General features: G+C 40.8%; 1 long non-coding RNA gene across 1 annotated transcript; it reads right to left on the bottom strand.

Moving 5' to 3' along the window:
- Positions 1-12,296: 12,296 nt before the first annotated feature.
- Positions 12,297-26,572, bottom strand: LOC102291600. Its single transcript, XR_317084.3, has 2 exons — positions 25,701-26,572; positions 12,297-25,306 (listed from the first exon to the last, which is right to left on the bottom strand). It is a non-coding gene; the product is annotated as an uncharacterized LOC102291600 (long non-coding RNA).
- Between the last annotated feature and the right edge of the window lie 1,247 nt (positions 26,573-27,819).

Below are 27,819 nucleotides of genomic sequence, written 5' to 3'. Positions count from 1 at the left end.
CAAATTTATAATGAGGTTGTCAGTAGTTCACATAAGAAAACTACCACTGTGGTTAAATGGTATGCAGGTGTATGTGTTAGACATGAACTTATTACTTCCGCGGCTGCACTTTGTTTTTCATGTGCGAGGCACAGTGGAGGGGTGCCAGACAGAGAGCGGGGATTGCTTCATACTGAAAAGAGCCATAAAAGTTTTATTTATTTATTTTTTAAAACCCATGAACGTGTTCATTTTAAGCTGTGACAGTCTGAAGGGTGTTGTTTTATGTTGCTATAACAATCAGTTTTTAATGTGTGCTTTATTTAGCATCATATAGGCTGTTATAGTCTCGGTGCTAATATATTAGCTGTTTTGCTTCATTATCTGGGCCTCAGTTAGTCCTCCTTTTAAACTCGAGATGTTTGCTTGCTTTTACATAACGTCTAAGTGGCCATTTTCTAGTTTCTTCTGTAGGGAAGATAGTGAGGGAGAAATAAGACACTAAAAAAATAGTTTACGGTTAAGATTGAGGGAGACGTACGGATAAAGATGAGGATAATGTCAAGAGAGTGGGGTATGGCTCACGCTGGGGGCTCCCACACATTCTGCCTAGCCCATTGGTCATGCATGTCTCAGCTCTGTGTGTGTTTGTGAGAGAAGGTTATGGAGGTAGGAGCACAACTCAAGATTGTTACATTATTTTAAAATGTTAAATAGTTTCTATCCTACTTTTGTAAAGTAATGAGTTTCTTTTATAATGTGACTGTTGCTTTCTGGACAGTAGTCATTAGATTTAAGTTGCTTCTTTCTCTCATTTTCCCACAGGGCGTTGCCTGACTCAAACACATGCACGCACACACACACAAACACACACACACACACACGTTGTCCAGTTCCACCTGGTCTGTCGGACTATGACCTCATTCCAGGAAAAGGAAGAGAAAATCACCTGACAGACTCATTTGTGTAATCAGCTGTAACCAGAGGCCACTGCGTGTATGTCTAATGCCTCGAGCTACTGATTGTGCTAACAGCAGGGAGTTTATACTGCTCTTAATTTTTAAATTCTCCTCTAAGTAGTCCTTTGTGTCATTCAGAAATACAGATTGCGAACAGAAGAACTGCAAAAATTGATGCTGATAGAGTACGGCAACACACAAAACACTCTTTCAACTACCTGAAAAAGGGGGGAGGTGATCTGATCTGTCAGCACAGCAAGAAAGGGTGGGGAGAAAAAGAGTGAGAGAGAATGGACTGGCGGGGAGGGTGTGTTTCTGTGTGGGTGAGAGAGACGGCGAGGAGGAGGAGTGTAGAATGACAGAGGGAGAGAGAACTCTGGCACCTCTCAGATCTCGGCTGTGGCGAGGGCTCCTGGTTGAAGCACATTCCTCAAGCAGCCAGCGACGAAAAGGCAGCGGGACAGTGCGGAGGAGAAGTCGCGACATCCTTTAAATCTCTTCGTGACCACATAGGACTGCCTCTCACCTCCTCTCGGCTCACGCACTGCTCACACAGACACTTGCTAAGCTGCGTAACGCACCAGCCGCTCAACCAGCTCTGCTGCCCTGTCAGAAGTAAAGGATTTCCCCGATTGAGGCACAGGGACAGAAAGAATAAAAAAAAAACTGATTGAGGAAAAGAAATTTAAATCACTGAAGAGGCGGAAAGGCTTCTCTTTTACTCGGTAAGTGTACGGGCTTCTTTTGGTGATTGTTTGAACGTGTCCTTGACTGCTTGAATCACGGTGTCAGGAAGTTTCTCTGAATACAGCCGGCTTTGCCGTATGTTCCAGCATGCACGTAAAAACCTGTTATTATTACTACTATAAATACTGTTAGTTTTTATTATAAATGGCGAGTTTCTGTTTGTATTGTTGTTTGAATGGCATAATAATGAAGAGACTCTTGTGTTATGTCTGTAGAGTGATGAACTGTGTCTTTACATGTACCTGTTGACACTAGACCCGTCACCCAAGTATTCTTGCCTGAGACAAAAGGACCCAAACCTGTTTGGAGGAAACCTCATTGACTGTGCACTTGTGCAATTATGCCCCTTCCCCCCCTTTTTTCTTAAAAAAAAATAAAATAAAACTTTTTGTGTCAGTCACAAAGCCAGCCTGCCTGTGCAAATAGAGGCTGTCCACAAGTGTAATGTATCACAGGCTGCTCTTTTTACTACCCCAGGATTAAAGATTAATTTATGAAAGTCACGGGCAGAGTTCAGCTCACTTACTGCACGTTCCGTGCTATACATCTCAAACACTGTGCAAATCTAATGCACCAAATCCAGTGGAAGTGAGCCTATATAAACGTTGACTCATCTTTATGCATGGCTAGCATCTTAGTTACAGATTCTCAGCATGGTTTGTGTTAGACAGTGAAGCTCATTAGCAGGCTGTATTTGTTGTCCAATCAGGGCTGCTGGTTTTAAATCCCTCTCTCCAGGAGGGAATATATTTTTTTTCCAGGTTGTGGGAGTCAAACACAAACACCTCGTGTGTTATCTCTGTTAGTATGTTTCACAAAGTTGACTTGTTTCCAGAAAGATAGTGTCAGAATAATAGATGGTTAAGGGAAGGGAGCCATATGGACTTTGACCCAAGCGCTTGGTTCTAATTATTTAGTTTTAGTTTAGTTTTAGGTTATGTAATCGTTAGCAGTTGTTATACTACAGTGTGTAACCCTTATTCAAATGATCAGTCCCACCTGATGTTTGCTCAGAGTTATCAAGGACAGTAAATTTATTATCCTAAGTAAATGTAGTGAACCATATTTGCTTGAGATCTTTGAAGGGAACAGAAGTATGACGATTTAATGTACTAGAAAACAGAGTGGCTATTATAGTCATAAGAAAAAGCCACATGTGAAACGTGAAAGGCACTTTTAATTAAACATATTGTGGTTAAAATAAGATCCCTTTATGTTGCTCAAGTGTTTCCAGCTGTCAGTAGAAAGTGACTAAAGCCTGCTTGAATAATGCCATGTGCCACTTAGCATATCCATGATGTAATCGCATCATATTTGCCTCGGCCTAGTGTTTGCCCTTTCACAGCTGCTATAAAAACATTTTCTTTTTTTCCACCTAAATTTCCAGGAAAAGTTCGTCTCACATACATGATTTTATTTTATTTTCCTGTTAAGTAATAGTGACTGAAATGCAGCCCATTAAGACTGCGTTATTATGTTATTATATTAAATCAGATTAGATTACTGCAGTCACTTCAAAGCCATTTCCAAGCAGCTGCTCTTCATGGCTAAAATTGTGCTTCTATATATGCGATATCACTTAAAAATAACGCATACAAATAGTTTGAAAGTAGAGCTGCATTATGACTTTGGTTGTGTGTACAGGAAAATGTAAGATGTCCCATTAAAAAAAGAGGAAGTTGGTGGACATGCACAGCTCATTTGTCTGGTGCAAAAAAATCAAGCGATTATAAAGGAAACGATCAATGTTGGTTCAAAACATCATTCGAATTGTTGCCAGGTGCGTTTATTTATGTCATTTTTTTTATGTCACTACAGGAGGTACAAAGTTGCTAAGTTCCCAACAATAAAAAGAAGTTGTGAGCAAGTGGAGCAGGGCTTTGGTTGCAGATACAAAAGAAAGTTTTGGCACCAAACTGTGGCTTCTGTTTACGTAAAACTATGAATAAATAACTCTATTGTACTATGAACATATGTGAAGGCATATCTGCTGAAGGTTTGAAACTATATTAAGTCGTAGCACTTGCCTCGATGTTTTCAACTTCAACGGCTATATTTCTGCAGCAATTTTTTATTAATATGCAACAATAGCCAAAGGGAAGAGTATCCAGTTTATCATTACCAAGGTAAAGCCGGCTGAGCGGCAGGTTTAAGAAAATATTAATGCTAATGTTTAAAACTTTCACTGCTGCATGGCCCGGTGGTAGGAACTCTGTTATGAACTATATAAATGGTATTATCTCATCCTTTGAAATATTTTCAAATGAGATAATGTGATTTAAAAGGCGGTATACTCCCTATTCCTAGGAATGCATCATAAAACGTTCAACTTTTATTCTCAGCCTTATTTTCTCTCTGCTACCCTTCAAGTCTCCATCAAGTGCTTAGATATTTCTTATTTTCTGTCACATGAATGAGCCTTTTTAGCATTGAGACAGTAGAGTGTCCTGTGAGAGTGGTTGTGCCTTGTTCTCTGCAGTGTTATTTTTAATGCTCTTTTCCCGCTTGAATACACAGATGGACTCCTCTTCTAGAATAGTCCGTCTGTCTCTCTCCGTCTCTGTCAGTGTGTCTGTCTGTCACTCAGCTCACATGGCAAGGAAGGCAAGCCTGCCCATGCACAGCAAGATATCTCTTGGGATTCTTGATGGGAACTTTCGAAGTCATCCTTCATGCTGTGAAGCGTCTGAATTTCTCACAGTCCTTATCAGTAGCATTTCCGTACTCCTGCCGATGCACTCAGGTGCAGATGTAATTGGAAACTCTACGGCCACATGTTGGTGAAATAATATTTTTGCATGTATGAGGCTGTGATTATTTTCAGGCGGGTGGTTTGAGCCACTTTCTCGTCTTTTCCGATAAAACTGTCTTTCTTTCTCGTGTGTTGCTGTGCTTACCTCACTTGCTCTCTCCTGTACTTTTCCGTGCGTCCTTCCCCCTGCCTGTGCAATGTGACGGAAGGTAATGCTGTGCCTTGCTCATGTCGGATCCATTAGGGATGAAAGCACACTGCAGTGATAAAAGATTGATCCAGTACTTCTTGCATCACATCCCTCACATCTTGCTCCCTTATCCTCCCTCACACCCCTCTTTCCAATCCAAAGTCAACCCAGTTTTCAATTTATCAAATCATTTGTACTCCTCTAAATAAATCATCCTCACCGAGTTTACTATGGCAGACGTTTTCCCACAGGATTTCATAAAGGAGAACACAGTCTTGTAGGATGCTGTAGAGTCTTACAAGTTCTCACTTATGAAATTTTCTCGATGGTGTGTTTATTTAAAAAAAGAAAAAATTGGGACGGCTCTGTTTCAGTGTCTCCTTTCTTTAGTGTTCTTGCTGTATCGGGTAGGGTAGTATGTACTTTGCTAGAAGAACCAGTGAGAGACTGGCATCCAGCCCAACACACACACACACACACACACACACACACACACACACACACACACACACACACACACACACACACACACAGGCCTTTTCTTCGCCTGTTTTATCTGAAGAGGCAAAGACAAACACAGCAGACCTGTAGTTTGTCAGCAGAGAGGTTATAATTACTGAGAGGAAGGGAGGATTTAAAAAAGGAATTTCACTGTGGCTCTGTTTTGAGATTTTTTAGAAACCTCTCTTTTCAAGAGCACCTGGCTTTTTACTTTTTATGTGCGAGTTGTAAAGCTGTACAGAAATTTGTGGACTGATTATAAACAAGTGTTGAAGGCTTTTGATCCTTGAAGTTGGAGAGGCATTTCCCTGAGGCAGTGAGGCTTTTTTGTTTTTTATGCCAACTTTTCTGAATTGTGCTTACTTTTGTCCTCAGTTATCCCTTTCAGGGGAAGCTGTTGAAATAATTCGAGGTCACCGAGTGACACAAATAGCCACAATCTCCCTTCATTCATCTAACATGTTCAGGTCAGAGGTTACCTAAAGCCATCTACTCTCAGAACTACGCAGACTTGGTCCACCTTAGGATATGTTCCCAAGTAAGCCCAGCTGGCTATAAAGTTCATCTGAGTCAATGTTTTCATGTCTTATCAGGATAAACTTCTTGTGACATTGTCAAACCAATAGCGTCGTATTTCCTGTCGCTATTTGACACCAGTGGCAGGTTACTGTTGCTGAGGTAATGAACAATCTGTGTCTGTTTGTAGGCTTGAGACGCATGGACAGACACTCAATGTGTAGTCATTATACTGCGGTAAACATCTTATTCCCGCTAGGATGGTCATGTGACCGTTTGTGTTTGTGTGGATCTGTGAATATGTGTGAGAGCGAGCGAGCAAGCAGCAAGTTGCTCCCTTGCTGAACCAGCCATGCTATACCGATTCTCTGCACACAGAGCTCTCTGGGCAGTAAATAACACGGTGCCTCAGCCGGGGGACCTGGAAAGGTCCACGAGGGGGGTCAAGACTCCAACAAGAAAGCGAAAAAAATATCTGCCTCTGGGAGCAGAGATAGTAAATCATCATATAGGACAGGAGAGAGGCAGGTGGATCTGACAGATTTGCCCGTCATGCTGAGAGGCTTGACGGTAGACCTGTCATTGAATGTTGATATGGTAGATCAAGCATAAAACATGCAAAACAAACCACCATTGCTCATGGGTAGATGTAGGTAAAACAAAAATTCTCTGGAAACTTTTGGTCTGAGAGATTCGCTTATACATCCTCTTATAAATACACCAAACATGACAACATTACAGCCTATACATAATATTGCTACTTCATTTTGATTGAAGTACAAAAACAGGTTCTAAGTAAACAAAGTTACAAGAGTCTAATGATCCTGTAAGCCAGAGGTAGGCAACTCTAGGCCTCGAGGGCCAGTGTCCTGCAGGTTTTAGATATCTCCCTGTGTCAACACACCTGAATCAAGTGGTTAGTTCATTCCCAGGCCTCTAGAGAACTTCAAGAAATGTTGGGGAGGTAATTTAGCCATTTGAATCAGCTGTGTTGGATCAAGAACACATCTAAAACCTGCAGGACACCAACACTTGAGCCCTGGAGTTGCCTACCCTTGCTGTAAGCAGTATCAGTACGTTTCATGCAACCCTATGGAGTTGAGTCTTCATCACCTGTACAGTTTACTTTACTGCACTTCCTTTAACCCTGTGACAGAGACACCAAAACTGGTCCTTTATTTCATCCAGAGAGATAAGCAGATATAGGAAAGATACAGACATATTTTCAGCATCAGATTACCGTCATACCTGGGCCCTGCTCCAAGACTTAACTTTACTGAGTTTCCTGGATATCTTATCTGGGTAAAACCCTCAAAAGTGGAGCATGTCATAAGTGTTATTTATAAGATATATATTTTTTGTAAGTTTTATTTTGATATATCTCACATTTGGTATTTCCATCTTTATGCTTGCTACTTTTAATATTCCTTCATTAAGAAACACCTCGTCATTGTTCCATCTTGTCCTTGTTGTCCTTGTTATTCCAAAAGGGTAGCTAACATATCTCTCACAAGTATACTCAGCCACAGGATCCTTGTCAGTTTGTGTATATACTTGTGTATCCATACCAAAGATCACCGTGGTGATCATGTGGAAGATCTTAGTCCCAAAGGTGCTCCAAGGATGCTGGAAATCGGCACCCTGCTCTCCTACTTTTTTCTGATGCACACATCCGTCTGCTGCACTGCTCGGGCATCGTCGTTACTCCTCTCAAAGTAATGATGGGGAGAGAAAGTCATGCGTGACACCACCTTCCCATCAAACTATAAATCATCTGAACCTTATGATCTGCTTGCAACACAGGTATTTCATCGTTCACTTTCTGTGCAGTTGAGTATAAAACTCAAAATTATACTATTAAGAGCACTGCGTATAAGAAACAGGTCTGAAAGCTCGTATCAATTTCAATTGTATTGTTTGATCTTCTCTGTACTTACTCAGAGTTTGACTTATCCTGTAAAAATAAGCATACATTTTTAAAGTAAGGTATCTAAAAATGTAGCTTGTTTTTTATTTATTTATTTTATTTAAATAGTTAAATATATATATCTTGAATGTACTCCCTAAGTTACTCTGGATCTTTTTTTATCTTTTAATGTTTATTTGCTCCACTCTCTGACTGATGTTTTGTTTGACTCATGTAACATTTAGACCACACACATGTGACATCGCAGTTCTGTGACGCATTGTAAATACCAAAGTGTTTACCTGTTTAACCCCTTAGGAGCCTTTATCTTAGCGCACACAAATAGCGTCTTTGTGGAATGAATTTCCTTTCCTGCAGATCTTATCTTTGTAGCAAGACTTAACAAGGTCCTGCTGCAATATTCTACCTTTAGTTTTACTTACACACAGCCACGCACACGCACACTCTTGGTTGCTCTCACTCTATGGCTGTGCTGTATTCCTAGCTAAAGGCCAGGCATGTTGAAACTCCCTAGGTAAATACTGTAAAGGTGTGAGGATGAATGTTTTGCATAGCTGAAGGTCCTTAGCGATGGAATAACATGTTAATTTGTACAGCTGGTGGCTGCTTCTCAAACTTTCTGGCTGTCTTTCAATGATTGTCACGGTCGGGACCCGGCTTTCAGTTGCAAAGTCGAGTCTAATCAAAACCAGCAGTGAATGGACTGCATTAGCTATAGTAGTCACATGTGAACTGCCCATGTAATGTTCACGGCCTGTAAAAAGAGACAAGTGGAATTCCTCACTTTGATCTGTGAAAACATGCTTCACACAGAGAGATGTATGTGCTGGAGTTGTGTGTTTTTTGTTGTAATAGTTCATCCCTGTGCAAGAATGAGCACCTGCTGTATCCTTAAGTAATAACTGCCTCACCTAACAGGCAAACAGACCTGTGATGGACGGGTGTGTTGATAATGATGATCTGATGCTTTGAGATTTCTTTTGTGCTATTTTTGTTGCTGCAACACAGATATAGATATATAGATATAGATATATAGAGATATAGATATATAGATAGTAGAGGTGGGAATCACCATACATCCCACGATACGATATTATCACAATACTTAACGCACGATATGATATTATTGCGGGGTTTTTTTTGGGTTTTTTTTGTTTTGTTTTTTTAAATATCTGCGATATTCAGATTCTGTAAATAAAGGTAAACTTTATCAATATTCATTTTATCTAATATTAAAGTCTCGCACTCAGTCTTTCTCTCATTTCAGTCAGTTTGATGACAAACGGAACGGTTTGTATTACATACTAGTCCAACTTAACTGAATGCAACCATCTGGTACAATTATAGCTATTCTGAACTATGCAATTTATGAAAACTATGCATCCCCTTCAGCAACTGAAGAATTTGAAAGTAAATTAAAACAAAATATAATTTTACATTAAATAAAAAAGTTTTAAACTTAATTAAAATAAAACACGTCTTAAATTAAAATAAGTAAACTGTCATGTTTATTGCGGCCAAAAAAAGTTAAACACATTCGGACAGTGAAGGAATGTCAGGATTCTTGCTCAGAAAAAGGAGCTGATCAACATGCTCTGAAGTCAGAGCACAAAAACTTTTTTTCGTAACAAAATATCGTTTTCTGCTGTCCCTGTATCGATACATTATTAGCAAACAAAATATCACGATACTACACGGTATCGATTTTTCCCCCACCCCTAATAGATAGATAGATAGATTTTTTTTTTTTTCTTCAAACTTGAGCAACTAATGGTAACTCCCTTCAGCTTATATAAGGACTGACGAGTGTATGTTGCATCATGGATTGCATGGACTTAGTAGAGTGTGATGAACAAAACACCACCTCTCTCAGTTCGGAGGCTCTAAAGTCAAAGGAGTTACTAATTCCATGTACTTTAAATACAGTTAATCATATCAAATGATAAAAAGTAATTAGACAGGGCTCAATACTTAGTTATAAAGATTGCATGTTGTCAACCCTAATCATTGTTTTGCTCTTTTGCATTCGAGGCCTTATTCTGATTTTGCTTTAAGATCTAGGAAAAAACAAAACAAAACGAGAAAACAAAAAAACAAGAGTAAATAATTGATATGAGCAGACATGGAAGCGACCTTTAAATTACTAATGAGTTTAGCGTCAAACTTGTGACACTGGAGGATAGCTTTCCTCCTCAATGGCACATGCATGGGCACATGGGCACATAAATAAGATGTGCTGGAAAATTCAAGACTACAAATTTTCCACTTATGTACTGTGTAAATTGCATTTGTTAAATTAGTGGGTTCAAGCATAATCATTTTTGAGTCAGGCTCCCTGGTGTCTATACTTATTCTCATGTAACGTATTATTTAGTCTATCTGCTAACTGAATATCTTCTTCTGCGTGTCTGTTCGTAGGCTATATATGACCATGTACTTATTGCGCATCCTATATAAGTGGGTCTGCCACTACTATGTGTTTTATATGAGTTTGGCTGGGAACAGAGTGATATCCTCCTTCCCTGGCAAGCACTGCTGAGTCAGGTTGGGAGTATATAATTACATATGGGTATCCATCAGCAGTCAGAAAGTCTTCTTCTATGGCTCACCCGACAATATAAACTCCTGTGCTTGCAGGGCTCAGCTTGCAGGCACCCAAACCAGTCATCCTGAGCTGAGCTCTCAGTGGAGGCCAGCTTTGCTTGACCTCTCATTGGCTATGTGAAAAGGACTTTATTATCATTCTCACCATTAGCTGCTGGCTCTATGGGCAGATCCATGAGTCAGCGCAAACAAATATGTCCCCTGTAATGTATTCACCTCCCCTCGGCTTCCAGGCTTGAAGCAAATAAGTGAATGGCGACTGCCAAATCAGGTATGAGTAAGTATTCATCACAGTGCGGTGAATAATGCAGTATTGTTGTATTGCGGCCAGGCCTGTGTAAACTATTGTGGCCACGTGCTTATAGGTGTCTAGTTTATTGGCTTACAGTGAAATCCAAAATTGTGCCACGAGTTCTTTAAATTTCCAGAGTAGAATAATAAAAGCAAAACCTACTTTCTTGGGCCATCGGTCCATTTTGTTTTCATCGCTTTTCAAATTCATAATCGCGTTAGGATTGGAGCCTCTCCAGGCTGGTGTTGGGCGAGAATTTGTAATTTCAAGAACTGAATTTGAACAAATGTTCTTTGTATGACATCTACATATGCTCTTCCTCCCTTGTGGTTAAGGGCAGGTTACGATTTGTCACTGTGAGTGCTGCTGGTGATTCACGGTGAGTGGGATTTTACACTAAGTGCTGTTTTTACACAGTGTGACTGCAGGGGTATTGACTGCCAAGGGTGATGGCAAGACTCTGAACGGCCATTTCAAGGTGTCCTTCAAGTGGAAGTAATTGAGTTTAAGCTGTAAACTCTCACTGATCATCAGTTGCATGCTTAACGCAAGGACAGCTTGTATTTTATTTTAGATATATGTATGATGCAGTGAGTTGCACCGTCTGATTTAGAGTTAACATTTAAAAAAAAGCAAAGCAAATGACATAACTAATCTATATCAAGATCAACTTTTTAAATGTGTATAATCACCCTCATGAAGCTCATTTTAGCAGCTTTTTATAACTACTCTGATTCTATTAATACTATATTGTTTCCTATATTTGCCCTTGCAAAGGTTCTGCCTGTGTTAATGAACCACTGATCCACTTTCACTGAGATTTCACACTTGGATTAGGTAATCATTATAATGGAGAAGGCTAAAAGGCTGGAGTGACAGATCCCTGTATGGAAGTATGACAACCAAAGCTTATTAATGCTGTTTCTGATTCTTTTGTGCTCAGTCATTAGCATGTCAATGGAGTAGAAACACAGGCAGACAGGGGGCATTTTCAAAAGGGCTTGTCAGTAACAAGCACTTGGACTTTTTTCTGAGAAATATTTACCAAAATAATGTACTGTGAAAAACTGCATTATTCATCACGTGTGTTGAGGCTTCACTGAAGCTTTGCTAGTAGAAACCCAGGCAATTGTTCAGTCTCTAATCAGCAAACATCGTGTCTGGAGCCTGGCCCTGGACTGTGAGGAAGAAGTGTCACCATCAGTGTCACACATAATTTTACACATTAAATTAAATGTGACTTTGCAAGAGGAAACCAATGTTTATTCTCAAAAGTAGAAGAAATGTTTCCATGTGTCACTTACTGACCCTTTTTAGAGTTGCTTTCCTAGCACCTAAACAAACTTATTGACCACTAGAGAGGTGTGTATACATGGAAACTTTAGTGTTAATTTGTGCAGTAGAAGCCCTCACCCCTTGTAAATGTACAGCACTTTCCTCACAATACTCAGTGTGCCTCTGTCTGCTGCTGGCACTTGGTCCCTGCTGATAATAACTTATGCAAAGGAGCTGCTGGTGTCCGTTGGAGAATTTAGAAAGCGTTTCTTACATGTTTTCATCATGTAAGGTTTGGAAGGAGCTCTGTTAAAGATACAATCGCTGCTGATAAATACATGAGGCTAGGCTAGGCTTGTTAGCGTTATTAATTTAAAGCAACTCCCTGAATACCTTCTAATTGTGCCTGAAGGCTGAGTTGATCTGGGATTGCACAGATGTTTTATCCAGTACAGTACAGTTCAATCCCAGAGGCAACTTTTAGTTAAAAATGTGCAGGTGGAAGAAGAGAGATTTAAATGTATGGGTACTGGGACTACTAATGATTTTTTTTCTCTTTAAATTCAGTTGCTTTTTCCGTCATAGTTCTCCTGTTCAGATATGACCTATCATTGGCCTTATCAGTGAATACATGAACAGTTTAATGTGTAAATTAAGAACATTTCCATTTTTTACTTTGTATCCGTTGCAACTCTTTTGCAGCCAGTGTGCAAGACAATTGAGATTTCAACATGTAAAACCAGTTCTATTTGCTGAGGCTAAAGAACACTTTTCTGCCACTGTGAACAATTTTAGTGCTGTTCTCAACTGATTGTGTCATGGAACCTTTTGTTCTCATCTTTCTGTGCAACATAACCTGTGCTGACGTAGTAGATACTGAAAAATGAAATAGGAGGAGGTGTGACAAAGAATGCGAAACAAGGAAGCCAGGCAGAATGAAATAAAATATCTGTATTCCATTTTATTGGTGGTAACAGTGCTTATCTGTGGTAACACTCCAGAATGGCAGTAAAAGCTGGTGTGTCAGACGACTCAGCGATGCCAGAGGCCACAAAAGAGACAGCATTGTCTGCTGAGTGTAGAACCAGAGCAACAATAGTCTCTCTGCAGTTTAGATGAGACCAGGCTGTTCTGTGCCAGCGTGTTTCTGTCTCTTTGAGTGTTTGTCTTTGCCAACCTGGAACAGAGTGGCACTGAGGGCCTAGCTTCTCCCAGTACTCTTAATTGTCCTTTAACAACAATATTTATCCTATTATATACATGTAAAGCAGCGTGGGACAGGGTCTTATTTCCCCTGCGTATACTGATAGGGATAAATGTTTGCATGCATTTGTTGCTACGATCCATTGACAAATGCGATGTAAACTCTGCCCTTTACTCCTGCCATTGTTCCTCAGACTCGTGTTGCTGCCCTTACTCAGAGCTGGAGCAGATTCTTATAAAGATAAGCCTACACGGTCTGTCTTCTTTTTGTGAACTCCCAAACATATACAGGCATGCATTCCCAACCTTTGACCACTGCATGTGCATGACACAGGGTTGTGTACTGCCCCTGCACACACACTCACATTCATATTACACAGCCACACGTAGCCTCGAGCATTTAGGAGCTCTAGTACATTATTAACCCTGCTTGGAATTTTTCTGCAAAGCTTTTGTTTCCGCAGGTTTCCTAATATTGTGTATGACTAACAGAAATGACTTGTTCAGACCTTTAGAAAGGAAATTGAAGGTTAAGGTGTGTCTGCCCAGCTGCATCAAACCAAGTGCATTGTGCTTGAGTGTCAGCTTTTATGTCTTTACATGTCTTGTGTGTTTATATGTATGTAGGAAAAAAGGGGATTTGGAGATTGGGTGTCTTTCAAAACACTTGATTCCTGTCTGAGCAGCCTCAAATGTTTGAACTTTAGGGGGGTTTTTTTGGGTCCTTGTGACGTAAATGTCGTCATCGGACCACGACCAAGGTGGTCCATTGACAGCGTGGACTCGTTTGTGGAGAATTTACATTACAATGCACCAACTACGCATGCGTCCAGGCAGCAAATTTCAAGCGGACTTCAAAGAAGTATAACAGGAGTGGCTAACTCGGTCTTCTGGTCTCCCGCTGTCCGTATATGCAACCAAGTATAATCTAGGCTTTAAGTTCCCATCAGTTCACAGCTTGAGACAGATCAAGCCTTGTGTATTTGCAGTGCTGTGATAAAAGCCACTTTTTCTTTTAGTCAAATTTACAAAGCAGATGGGAGACCTGTATTGAAGAGATACAAACAGAGGCATAGACAGGGTGATGAAAGACACAAAGCAGGTTTGCTAGATGGATGAGTGATAATAAGGGTGGCACATTTTCTCTACCACTCTCTTTTTTTTAAAAACTGTCAGCATTTTTTCTTACATATTCGTTGGCTTTCTCATTTATGCACTGTCACTGTCTTTTTTTATCTTTCATTTATATAAAAATGACTTATGTGTATTCCTTGTGAAATTCACCAGATGAGCTCCTCAAGTGGCTCTTTTGTGAGTGTGTTCTTATCTGAGCTTGGAGTCAGAGATTATTGATTACTGTTTATTTCTCTTCAGGGGATTTGTGACTGGTCAGAGTTTCAGTGAAAATTGCAACCAGTTTTTTGTCATGGGTAAAGTAAAGTTGGGTATGTGGTGGTGTATTATATATTTTTTTCCATTAGAATTGGATAGGGTGGGTCAATGTGAGTTTAAGGTGTACGGTTGGAATTTAATTCCCATGTGGGGCCAAAACTGATTCGTAACACTAAAAACATTTACTTTTCTGTTGCTGCAGCAACTACACAACAGGAGAGTCACTTCCTACATTTAGAATGAGTCACGCGGATTCATTAACCTTGATAGTTTGCCAAGTGAAGTGTTGGAGAATGTTGAGTACATTTAAGCTTAATTATTTATGTTTTCGTTGTCTTTTATTCCTGCTGATTTACAAGCTTTTGTTGTCCTTTCTGCCTTATTAGGTATAATAGTGAAGTAATAAAGCTCACAAAGTAAAATAAATGAAGGATGACTCTGAGTGATTGCCTTCACACCACCATCTGCTCAGCTGTGAATGCTACTCTGCTGCATGTGCTGCCAGACAGTCCTGAGATTATTGGAAACAGTGGATTTACTGCCTGAATAACTATTGCCAACTGGACTCTGTTCTACAAGACACACATAAGATGCATATGTCAGGCAATATATAAGGCAGCTGATATCTGTAATAGGCTAAAATCAGGCTCTAGCATGTTTAGAGGCTCATAACATGTGCACAGCAAACTGCAGCTGGTGTTTGTCCGTAGCATTTGCATATTTATGTGTTATATTTTCAGTGTATTCCCACTCTTTATCTGTAGTGATTTTAGTCCATGTTTTTTATGGTACCTTTGGTTCTCCTCCTCCTGTTTTTCCACGAGAACTGACACAGGACTCCAGAGCTGTTCTGAGAAAATGAGCTGGGTCAGGCGGATGTCTGGTTGTCAGTGTTGCTCTGCCTTTGACAAAAAGAATAGACAGCAACCTGAGACTAACAGGCCCGTTTGTTTCCTGTTAGTTTATCACATTTCACTAGCCAGGAGGTAGAAGAACTAAATATCATGGGAGAGTGACATTCTGTGCTGGGAGATGTTTCTGTGTTTGTATTCTCATTTAATCTGATTGTTATGGTGCATAAAAATCTTGGATGTCTAATGTAGGAAGTTTTAGATGAGGTGCTGCAAAGAAGTTGCAGAATAAGCCTTAATGTCAAGAGCTCAACCTCTCCTTTAGCTCAGTTTCTGTTTCTCTCAGGGTTGTTTCCGATCCATGATGGTGCCTTCCTATAAATTAAAGTTTGGTTTCCAGCCTTTAGTTTTCATTCCCATGCTTGAAAATGAATGTTTCTTCAAGTTCATATGTATGTGTTCATAAAAAGCCTCAGAGCTAAAATAAACGATTGTCTACACATTCTGTCAACCTGTTAAGCTTGATTGTGCATTACAACATAGCACACCGTGTGCCCACTCAAAGAAGAGCGTTGACATCTTTGCTTGCGTTGACATTTCTGGCGTTGGAGTTTGATAAGCACTCCCTTTTTCATATCAGGTTTCATTCCAGATGAAATCATCATACACGTTTCATTCAAAATAATTTTTACCTCATGTGATCATCCATCACTATCTCCCGCTTTATTTCCTATGATCTCATTGTATGTGATCAATCTCTAAGCTATGTGTTTTGGTGCCACATTCTGGGATGCTGTTGCCACATCCATCGGGTCTGTGATGCGGTTTGGATGCCAAACAAATGGTAAATGGCCTGTATTTGTATTTGCCGGGGAGCAGAGTTCTTGTTTGGCATCTAAACAGCGCAGAAGTAATGGTGGTGTGGACCAGGCAGGTCAGAGGAAGGGTGGGGCGAGGTCTTTGTTACGAAAAACAGGAATTCTTCTGGCTGGAAGATGAAGTCAGTGCATTCCTCCAGAGCAGCTCCCAATAGTCAGTGGAGCATTGAAGGAAGGCCATGGTGAATGCTGGGGCTCAGTTTTAAACACCTCCCATTGAAAACCAGAGAGACAGACAGAAAGAGAACACCATCTGTCACACTGTTTGGTAAAGAGTTGCCTTTTACCCACCTAGGCTACACTTGCTGTGCCAAGTCCTTACAGATAACTCTGCCTGAGGCCTTTTTATGTGTACGACAGTGTTTTATTACCTTGTTTTGAAGTGTAGCTGTAAAAGTACAGACTGACAGCAGGACTGCACATAATGAAATTTCTTTAGGTTAAACCGGCTGCCTGGACGTGTTTTAGACTACCCGCTGATCAACTGTGGAAGTCTGATGAAACCTACTTGTGGTCCTGCTGAGGCCCGTCAAACTGAACACACGTACACATATTTGTTCCATCTCTCCTGCTATGTTTCGTACTCTCCCAAACACCCTCTTCAAAACATAGACACACTTGAGTTGCTCCACTTTCCCTGTCTGTTCCCCTCGGCACTAAGCTATCATAACGGCTTTGAAGGAGGGCAGCAGAGCGTTTAATTGGGTTACAGATTGGCATTTATGCTCCCAGGTCCACACGATACTGCCGGGCTTTTAACTAACCACTGGGAACTTAATAAAACGCCACAATGCTGTACCCATCAGCTGCCAGTCTTTTCTAATTCCATGATCCATGTCTCAGCACAGCAGATTTTGGATGTCAGTGCTGTTTGTTGTATAAACTGGTATTTCTACAAAACGTACAGTAAGTGAGGGCAATATGTACTGTACATCAACGTTTCGATGCATCATGTTTAGGTTATCAACAAGTTGTGTCCCATATGTTGGTGTTGGATTACATAAGCACATTGAGCTCACGTTTTTGTTTGCTGGGTATTCTTGTTACTTTGAGGAAACTTTGTTACAGTAGCACACCTCTTACTTTCTTCTCTGCGGTTTAATTTTTTTTTTCACAGAGTTAGTGCCATGCAGTGGTAAGCTGAGGAAAGCCAAGCTGAACTGATCTGCTCTGAAGACTTTCTTACCCTTCACCCTACCCTATCAGTCCCAGATGGAGCTCAAAGTGTGGGTGGATGGAGTAGTGCGGGTTGTCTGCGGTCTGTCCGAGGAGACTTCCTGTCAGGATGTGGTCATTGCTCTAGCACAGGCCATTGGTAAGTACCTCAAACGTTGTCATCATTTCATGACACCAGCTTATCTTTAAGCCTGCTTAGATAAAAGCTTGGCATTTAGATTTTTATGCATACACAAACAAGTGTACTGAAGCATCGCAGAATTGCCCTCATCCTGTTCTTTATTAACCTTTTTGCTCTCCGCTGACCCAAATCAAGTACGCTGCTGGATTGTCAGCAGGTCAGTTTGAATTTGAGCCGGCACTCTGTCCCTATATCCTCCGGCTTTATTTGAGCTATACGCTGCGGTAGGATTGAACAGAACTCCAGTTTTAGCGCTCTCCTCCTTCTATGAGCAAGCTGCTTGCCAAGTCATTAGGGAGGGTTTGTCCTAATTTCAAGGTCCTTGTGGAAACTTCAGTTTATTTGAACATTTTTCACATGTTGTGTGGCTCTTACGCAGCTGCCTTTTATTCCAGTCCACAGAGGCAGAGATTTAGACGTATCAGCATCGTCATAATGCATCTGATGTCATTTGTTCATTATTTAGAATTGGTACGAGGACATAACCCCACAGTTTTATTAAAAATAAAAGAGAGAAGCAACTAAGGATACAAAAAATTTGACTGATGTATATCATTTTTTAGGAATAAAAATATTGGTGTGCTACTTCTTTGTATGGAAATATTTAGGGTAGGTTTTTTATAGTCACTCTTTATTTTTTCTGTCTTTGTCACAGGTCAGACAGGCCGTTATGTTCTTATTCAGCGTCTAAGGGACACAGAAAGGCAGCTGCTGGCCACAGAGAGGCCTCTGGAGTCTCTCGCAAAGTTGGGCCAACATGGCAATGAAGTTCAGTTCTTTCTACGTCGCACTGGCCCCAGCAGCAGTGATGGACCTGGCTCAAAACAAGAGAGACCTAATCCCCTTCCATTGCCTAAGCATCCTGAACCAGAGCCTTTGAAACGTAGCCAGCCTAAAAAAGCCCTGACCTTTAACTTGGGGCCTTCCACCTCTCCTAAGACCAAGGCCAAACAATTTAAGAGGTCTCCACGGGACTCTCCAGAACAAAGAGCCTCCCCCTCTCCTTCATCCAGCCCTCTGTCCCATCATATGTCATCCCCTTCTCCCTCACTACCTATAGGCCCTTCAAAAGATGAAGTATTCAGGAAAGTTCTTCAGCAACAGGAGAGACTAAGAGCCATTGAGGCCCAGTTAGAAGCCCTAGAGAGGGAGTCACACACCTGGGAGCGTCCCTACCCATCTCCATGTCCCTCACCTGTTTCTGATGCTCGTTTGCAAGACGAGATGGACGCTTTGGAGCAAGCAATGCGAAGGAACCAAGCAGAGCTTGCACATGAGCAGTACTGGGAGGAGGAGCTAAAAGCCGAGGTAGAAAGCGAGCGAGGAATGCGAAGGAAGCTTGGAGAGCTCCATACAAAGCTAGATGACTGTGGACGGCGGCTCCATGAATTCTCAGTTCGCTCTGCTCAGCTGGAGGAAGAGATCCAGCGGGAAACCCAGACACAAGGGAAAGCCACAGGACCTGAGGAGTCGTTTGACGCTGTAAGGGAAGAGTTACAAAGTCAAGAGAGACATGGGACAGAGCTAGAGGAACAGCTATCTGAGACTGACAAGGCTCTGGAGAAAGCAGAGTCTCTGTTGCAGGTAAGGAGAGAGGTCTGTGCTTTAGAAAAAGGGCTGTAAATCCACACAAGCCCTTCTGTTGTCATTTCAGGGGTGCAGTCCATACCCTTTTTTGTATTACTCAAAACAGTATTCATGTTATACACTCCAATAAACAGTACGTCACGAAGCCTGGTGCATATTGATGAAACTGCAGTAATATGATTGCTGAATGCTCATATTCTACCATGTCTGAAAGTGCTTCATTGTCATGAGCTATTTACAACCTAGCTTAACTGGTTTAGCAGGTATCATCTTTTATGTATCGCACTTTCTAAATACGTGGTTACTGACTGTGTTTATATTATGTCGGCTTATATATGCATATTGTATTGTTTATAGATTTAAAAAAAATATTAAAAAGATTTGATTTGTAGAACAAAAGCCTCTTTTATTGGATCTATTTCTCAGCCTCAGCGTGTTGTAGTTTAGAAAGTCAGTTTGCTTTTGGTTGTCTTAGATGTGGCTTCATCAGTTTGAAGTGAAACGTGTGTTTCCTCTATGATAGTGATAGTTCAGTTTTTCAAATCCTCATGCACTGAAAGCCCAGAGTGTCCCACTCTTTGTCCTGTAGGCCACAATAAATATCAAAATATATCGTCACTCATGCTAATGGGGATGCATTTGTCATGAAACATTTTGCTGCGGAACAGAGATGTCAGGTTTCTTTTTTTTGGGGGGGGGGGATTGTACATGGCTGTATAAAAACACCAGGTCATAACAGGTAACCAACAGCACTGTGAGTGCTTATAATCCAAAAGTAGCGCCAAAGGCATTTTGCCACCCAGACAGTAATTGTATGGAGGGAATGAGAAACCAGTATTTCCTGTAAATGAAATATTAACCTGACAGGGTATAATAAACCTCCATTCGTAGTAGTGGAAAGGGTCTATGTCAGCTGATCGGTTGAGGCAGCCAGCCGAGTCTTTAAAGTGTTGGTGGTGATGAGCACAGTGTTCCTGCCATCAGACTAATGGAGGAAGACCTGCAGGTATGAACTGCCTCACCAGAATGTTGTGGTCCAACATCAATTACTCAGAGACACACACTTATTGGCTTGTTTGTGTGCACCTGAGTTCAGTCTGCGAGCCTAAAGGTGATGCCACTGCTTCACAATGTTCTTGAACACCAGCTTTTCAGTAATCTGAAGGCATCTGAAGACAGATTTAAAGGGAAAAAGCAAATGAGCTTTGGCCTGTATCTATTTATAAGTTTGCATCAGGCTGCTTAAATCTGACTGAATCAGAAAAAGTCTCATGGCACTTGTGGTGATTTGATTATTCATTGCAACTGAAACTGTCTAGTGGTGACGTGATGGGCAGTAATCTTAATCAGTGACTGGAAGGGAGACTTTTAGAGTCTAGTGCCCCCTTGTGGTGAAAGCAAAAAACGTTCATTCATAAATGCAGTGATAAATTGTCCCTGCAATTGTGCAGACGGGACATATACCCACTACTAAACATCCTTAAATATGCATCCATACTTGAAAATGTGTAATAGTTTTATATGCTGCACCCACTTTCCTTTACAGGTAAAATACTTGTCTTAGATTTCTCTCACTGATCCACATTCTTCCCATTTCAGGACAAACAGGATGAGCTGGAGGAACTGAATAAGGAGCTGAGGCAGTGTAACCTGCAGCAGTTTATTCAACAGGCAGGTGTCCTGCCTGTTCAAACCAACTCACGCACAGAGCTTCAGGAGCAACTGGAGCAATTTCTACAGGATGGATACAGGGATGGAAGTAAGGAAACAAAACAATCCCTCAAATATTAATATTATGTTATGGTATACCTGATTTGTGTCATCTAAAGATATTTCTTCTTTTAACTCAGATCAGGGTGTAATTCAATTTGAATCTCCACCTCGTCCTACTGCAAAGCAGTTCCTGGGACATCCACGCAACCTTCAAAACCCTCTAGTGTCCAGCCTCAACCCTGAGGGTGTGTATGTGTGAGACCCCGCTGCTTCTCAAGTCCACAACCCTGCTCCTCTCCTGCCCTGCTCTGTCCATCCCTTGGTCCCAGAGCCCCTCACCCCTGCCATATTTTCTACCCCAGCTTGATTGGGTTTCGGGCTACTGCTGTCGTTTATGGTGTTGGGTAGTCGAAGCATCCCTATGGTGGCTGTCCCTGCTGCTTCCCAGCAGCTTTCCTCTGCTCTACATTTAAAGACATAAAGACCTCTATGGCTAATTTTCAGTCTTCTGCAGATTCTTGTCCTCAGCTTTTTACAGTATTCTTAGAAGTCCATCCAATTTGTCACATATTCCTGTATGCTTTAACTTTTGTGGGTCTGTTTACTCTGTCAATTTCCCTTACTCCTTGTTCTCCGCATCTTACTATATGCTTCTGTACTAACAGTAGCTGCTTTTGTTATCCTTTAATGCATTTAGGGATTTGCTGCTAACCCTTTTCCCCTCCTCTGTAATAACAGAGTGGCCTTTCCACCCTCGAGTCAATAATCGACTATCAACAGCTGCTTTTCAAAGTATTTCCATGTAACACAGCAATCGCACTGGGAATTACTGTGGCAGGCATTCTGATTGTGTTTGTTGTTTTTGTTTTGTTTTTTTACTCTTGACATGAAAATACATGCCACCAATGTAATTTCAGTTTGCCTTTTATGTATGGATACTATTTATGAGAGGGATGTATCTATACAATGCCTTGTACTTTGGTGATGCTTGACCAAAGAGCAAGAGCCTTTTACGAGGGCTCTGCAAAATATATTGCACTGTCCCATTCTCTTCCCATGTGAAGCCTTGGTCCCTGTGTGCCTGCAAAGAAATGGTATCTTCCTGCTCTCTTTCTGGAGACAGTGAATTGTATTTGGTGAGCTTGTATCTCTCGCAAGTCCATTTTTGCCAAACTCCATGCTAAAAGAAGAGATTCATTTCAAAAGTAGTGCCACAGGACCAGGGTTTGTTAAGATGCTTTTCTTTTCCTCCACTGGAATGAATCCGCCTGGTTCCTTTGCTTTCGTCACACTTAACATTTGACCTGTCACAATTCGCACTGTTACCTCAGTGTGCTGTAGATTTAGGATCAGCTTAGTTCACATACGTAGGTTCCAATAACAATCATCAATCAAATAAACAATGGGAGCTATCATCCATAAGTGATCCTGCAAACCACCTTAAATCAATATTTATTGTGTCTTAGCACGTAACATCTCATTATATTATCTTTGTATGTGTCTGTTTGCTGACAGGTCAAAGTGACGTGTGTTGAAGTGTGCACTCTCTTTACCTTCTGCTGTGTGATGCGGTTTTCTTTTTGGGGTTATATCAATTCTCTCTCCTTTGGAAACAGACTGCATCCCAGTGCTTGTTATAGACACAGCTTGAAACTGCGTGTGTTCAATAATACTCATCTGACTGCAAAACTACAGTCATGGTGCTCAAGCCTTGTGGGAGCAGGAATGAACCCAGTGACTGGGTTTGGGTCTATCTGTGTTTCTCATAGGGTTATGTGAATATCTTGATTGACCCAAATCTCTCGTGTTGTGTCTTAGCTGAAAAGTGTTATTTTTTTCTTTCCCTCAATACAAAGGGATCATCATCCCCATATATTTTTGTGTCTTGCAGTCCTGACATCCCGAGACTCGTCATGGAGATAAAACATGGACCGCAGGGCCAAGGAAAAGTTGTTCACTGTTCTGTCACCATCACCTCTTATTTAACCCTTTCCTTTGTAACGCTCATTTATTTTTTCAATATACCATGATATATATATATATATATGTATATGTATATAAATAAGACAAATATATTTACAGAGTTTTCCTACTGTAAACACTGCAGAGTATCTGTATGAAATGTAAAATAATTAGGAACCTTTGACCTAGAGAAATTATTGCAATAACTATGTATTTAAATATAATAAAATGTCCACAGTGTTTTAGATAAACTTTTATTGTCTGACTGGTTTTTGCTACACTCCTGTTCAAATTTTATTACAGACATATTTCTTTAAATGGTGCAGTCCATTAGAATCCACTTTCTAAAAAGGACAGTGGCACACAGCATGCAAAATGCATTATGAATATATTATATGTACTGAAATATGCATGTTTTCCTCATAGCGGGTGGTACAGTACATGATGTGAGAGTACACAATAATTTCCAAAGTTCACAAAGCGCATCCTTGCTTGTCTATGCATCACAGCTGTTCCTGTTATGGATGCAGTCACACAGTGCATCTATATGAAACTAAAAACAGGAACAGGAGCATTGCTCTATGATCTGTTTAGCTGTAAATAATGTTGGCGTTCCTTTGACACTGATGATGTCAGTTTAATCAGTGGCTTTTCTTTTCTTTCCACTAGAGGAGATGCCATTGCTTCACTACAACAAGGTCAGGTGCATCGAGTGTCTTGTGTCGTTAAATTACAGACGTGCTAAATTATTATGCAATTTGTAGTTTGATTGTTATGTAATTTGTAATAAGAATCACCCTGTGCAAAAAGGCACGACACATTTGTGCTCCACCCCTTTCCTGTTTTGTTTACTCTGGAGGGTAAATATTCTGGCTGTCACACACTGAGTGACGCGAGCCTTCCTCTCTCTCCGGCTAACCCCCACCTGAAACCCTGTGGACGTCTATAAATACTCTCATGTACTGATACTCAGCAGGTATAATTACAGGGAGAGTAAATATTTTTCTTCTGTCTGTCCATTTAGGTGTGTCTATTAGAAACTGTGTCCATCCATCAAAAACATTGATGTATTTTTTTTTCATCTGCCTTTTCTGCTTTGTGCCAATTTTAATGACTTGTGAATTATGGAAAATTAGATGAGACTGCCAGTTTTGATATTATGATCAATTATGTGGAACTGGATTATCCTGAGAAGATTTAGAGCTGTCTGGCTTTGTAAGGGTTAGATAAGCTTCAAATCCTTGTTTAGGTCCCGGTGTCTGGACAAGCACAAGCCTCATGTGACACTGACGCCAACCTGTGGACATAGGAGGAATTACAAAATGTGCCCTTTTCCTAAAGGAACCTTTATAGTTTCCTTTCACTATATTAACAGTAATATTCTGATCTCTTCAAATTATGTAAAAAAGAAAAGTTGTTACTTGAGGACCCTTCACTTTTTTCTTTCTTTTTAAAAAAAGATTATCACAGGATAATGTTACGAATGTTCCCACACCCCAGACATCCCACGTGCAAAATGAGGCATCCACCCATTTCATATCTAAACCCTGAGGGCTCCAATCTCATAAGGGCACATTAACAGATTACGACTATGTTTTAGGACGACGTGCTGACAAAATCTTTTCTCATCAAACAAATGCGCATAAAAGGTGCTGCAAAGCTTAAAATTTGATTGCTTTCAGATATAAAAACTCATCAGCTCACCATGTGCATCGGGCACTGGTTGCCTGGGAAAGAACCTCCTTGGAATGGGAGTGAGCATCTGCACGTCCACACGTTATGATGATGAATGAGGCCATGAGTTAATGAGTCTGACATACTGCACTTATCTATTCCTTTGTGTCACTGTGAGTCATTATGCACTGATGGGGATAAAACATCCTCACACCAAGAAATGCACTACAGGGCACAACACACAGACAGTTGATTTGAGCAGAAACTTTACTTTGGTTACTTACAAGCATACATTGTACATACTGTATTGCTGCAATCCGTATGTATTTTCTTACACGGTAAGGTTGTGTCACTATATAGAATATAGTTATTCTATATATGGTTATAGTCTGATTACTGTGCATAATATTATCATAATATTGCATAATATTATCCATTCTGTCCTGAAACCGAGTTTCTTTATAGCACTGTTCATCTATTCCTTATGGGCCCAAAGGAACCTCTTGGAAGAACCCTCTGGAGGCCCCCTGACCTCAAATTGGTAACTGGCGAACGTGAACATGATCCAAACCCAACAGATGAAACAGAAACGAAACACTCACCAGGAGTCTCAAATGATGGCATTAAAGAGGAGGGAGTGCAAACGCCACACGGTCCTAAATAAGGTACTGTGTGAACATAGTAGGAAGTAGGTTACGGTACACATGGAGACCACTGGGAGAGCATTTATGTGCTCACGGGGCCACGATCAAGGGCTGCTTGTAAACAGGTGTCTGTCTAATCCGGCTCTGGCTGGGTCTCAGACGAGTCAAAAATATGAGAGGTGTTCCCAAAACCAGGTTAGCCGCTGTCACACGCACAGTGGAACTGGAAACTGGCACAATGTGCGTTAGTCAGTGGCTTACCTGCTTTTAGACTGCAGATTTTGGCCTCAAAGCGCGCACAATCTGTGGAGTAATACAGACAAACGCTGTGTCATAAACAGCTGAATTATTTAAAGTTATTACACACACAAAACGACACGATAATGAAATTATCATCATGGAATCTTCTATGGTTTCCTGGAAACTAGTCTCTTCCAGAATAAGACATTACACTTAGCTTCCTGCCCACGATTTATGGATTACGGAAATATATAATAATGCTTTCATTTTCAATTGGCATAAAAAAAAAGTTCCTAATTAACATATAATCACACGTGAACACTTGGCGACCCTAAACACAATATTACGCTGTTGTAACCAAATAGAACATCTAACGACATGCAGGATATATGTGGCCTGTTCCCCACACCATATAGTGAGAATAAAGAATAGTGGCAGATAAAGCAGAGCTACTTACCAGTCCCAAGTTTTCTTTTTGGAATATGTTTTTAGGAAAAATCTTGAAGTTTTCCCCCTACGTCCCAGTCTGCTCATAATCCGAACATCCAGCTAGTTTTTTCCTCTATTATAAATCTCAGAGCATGATTAAAGTTGGGTGCATTTAAGAATATAGTGTAGCCTACACCGACGCAGAAGTTCAATTCACTTGCACTACCCCTACCCTGCCCACTCCTCTGCATCTGCAACCCGACCTGGTTATTCAAATTAGGAAGAAGTTGACATCACGCTCAGCCAACGGGCTCCCGCGCTGGGGTTGAATGGCCCACCTTTTACGGATAATTGACCAATCACAGCCTGGGAGAGGCGGGGTTTTAGAAGAGCACCGTTCGGATGAGTTCTCCTGTTATAGTTGGGGTGCGGCGCGTTCAGTTTTGCACGTCGTACATTAGGAATGAACCATTATGTTGTTAACAGTTTCCTGCCCTGCTCGATTATTTATTGCGAGCATCAACGCCGAACAGGTTTCTTTGCCCTTAAATAGACATCATGTGATGCGACAGCTGCCATTGGAGGTGGCATATCTGTACTTTAGGCTAGTTTGATAAAAGACGCCCCTACCCCTACGATGTGAAGTGGTTGAACTCGACTCGCTTGTGTACAGTGTTGCCATTAGCCGAGTGTGGCTGAGCACGTACCAAGGATGCTGCATGACAGCCTGATCTGACGGTGACGAGGAGGTGGAGGAGGAGGACGACGGGGATAAACTCTCAATTATTTACGACGGGAGAGTTGAGGACTCCCTAACAAATGACATAATATCATAGCGAGTTAAAGCAATGTGATTGTGAACGACCCCCGATTAGATGACATTACCCCCCCCGCCCCCGCCCACCCACCCATATTTATTCATCGATTAATTAGTTGTAGTTATCTGTTAAAGTGAAACAATGTTACTTTGATGAATTAATCCATTTTTAAACTGTAACATGTTCTCTCTTTCCAAGATGTTATCAGACTTTTCGGTTTTGGAGTTTTCTTGTAATCAGTCTTAGACTGTCAGAGCGTTGTAGGATTATTCACAGCCAGGATACACATAACCCGTGACATGGAGTAGAAAATCAGGATTACGCACATTGCATTACGTAACAGTTGATTTTGTGTAAATTGGAGTTATCACTAGGGGGCGACAGAGTTTGGCGTTTCAATACAATCCGGCACAGACCCTCTTGGTGTTATTGCAGGTGTACCCCTCTATATTGTTATGAATTTGTGCAAGTGAACTTAAAATATCACCTTTACTATGGAGCGCATAGGCACGAACCAATAAAAATAAAGAAATCAGTTTTAAAAAGGGACGCAAAGCACTTGACCTCTCGTTGACCTCATGCCACTTAAGATGATGTGAACTTTAAACTACTGAAAAGAAGTACTGTTAAATCTAAAACAGCGTTTTTCTTGAAATGTCTTGTGGTTTATTACTGCCAGACTACACTGTGTCCATCATTCTGTATTTTTCTAATCATAATTTTCTGATTAAAAAAGAAGACCTCAAATAGACTACCACTCTGAAGCTGTTACTATAAAAACAGCTGCCTTGGTTTATTTGTTTATTTAGTATCTGGACATCTGAACTACAAATTACATTTGAACTACAAATTGTGCCAAATAATAGAGGTATCAACTCATTGGCCCTTCTATCATTCCCCTGCTACAGATCTCTCCTCTCTGGATGCTCGTGTATAACTCTATAACTTAATGTCTCTCCCTTGCATATTGTAGTGGACTTCAAATTCGGGTTAGGGTTATATTGAAAGAGAGCTGCTTTATGGTATACAGTTCTACCACCTAAAATCAGACCTCATGCAATCCCCATAGATTTTTTTAACACACTGTTTTCAGAAGAAATCTGTTTAAAATCGACACTGTAAGCATTATGCTTTCCTTCATGCTCCTCTGTGCTAGTTTCTGAGCTCCTACTCTGCACTGCTGTTGAGATGTTATTTTTTTTAAAAAAAGCAAAATTTTAAAACTAAATATTCCTATTTTGTATGTTTCTGTTGTGTATTTAATAAATAACATAATTAGGGCCCGAGCACCGAGAGTGCGAAGGCCCTATTGTATCTGCTCCGTTTCTT

Source organism: Haplochromis burtoni, unplaced genomic scaffold (genome assembly GCF_018398535.1).
Source record: "Haplochromis burtoni strain Fernald_Lab_line unplaced genomic scaffold, NCSU_Asbu1 Contig_259, whole genome shotgun sequence".
Classification (NCBI taxonomy): Eukaryota; Metazoa; Chordata; class Actinopteri; order Cichliformes; family Cichlidae; genus Haplochromis; species Haplochromis burtoni.
Note: the sequence above shows the minus strand (reverse complement) of the source record. Positions and strands in the feature narration are given on the sequence as shown.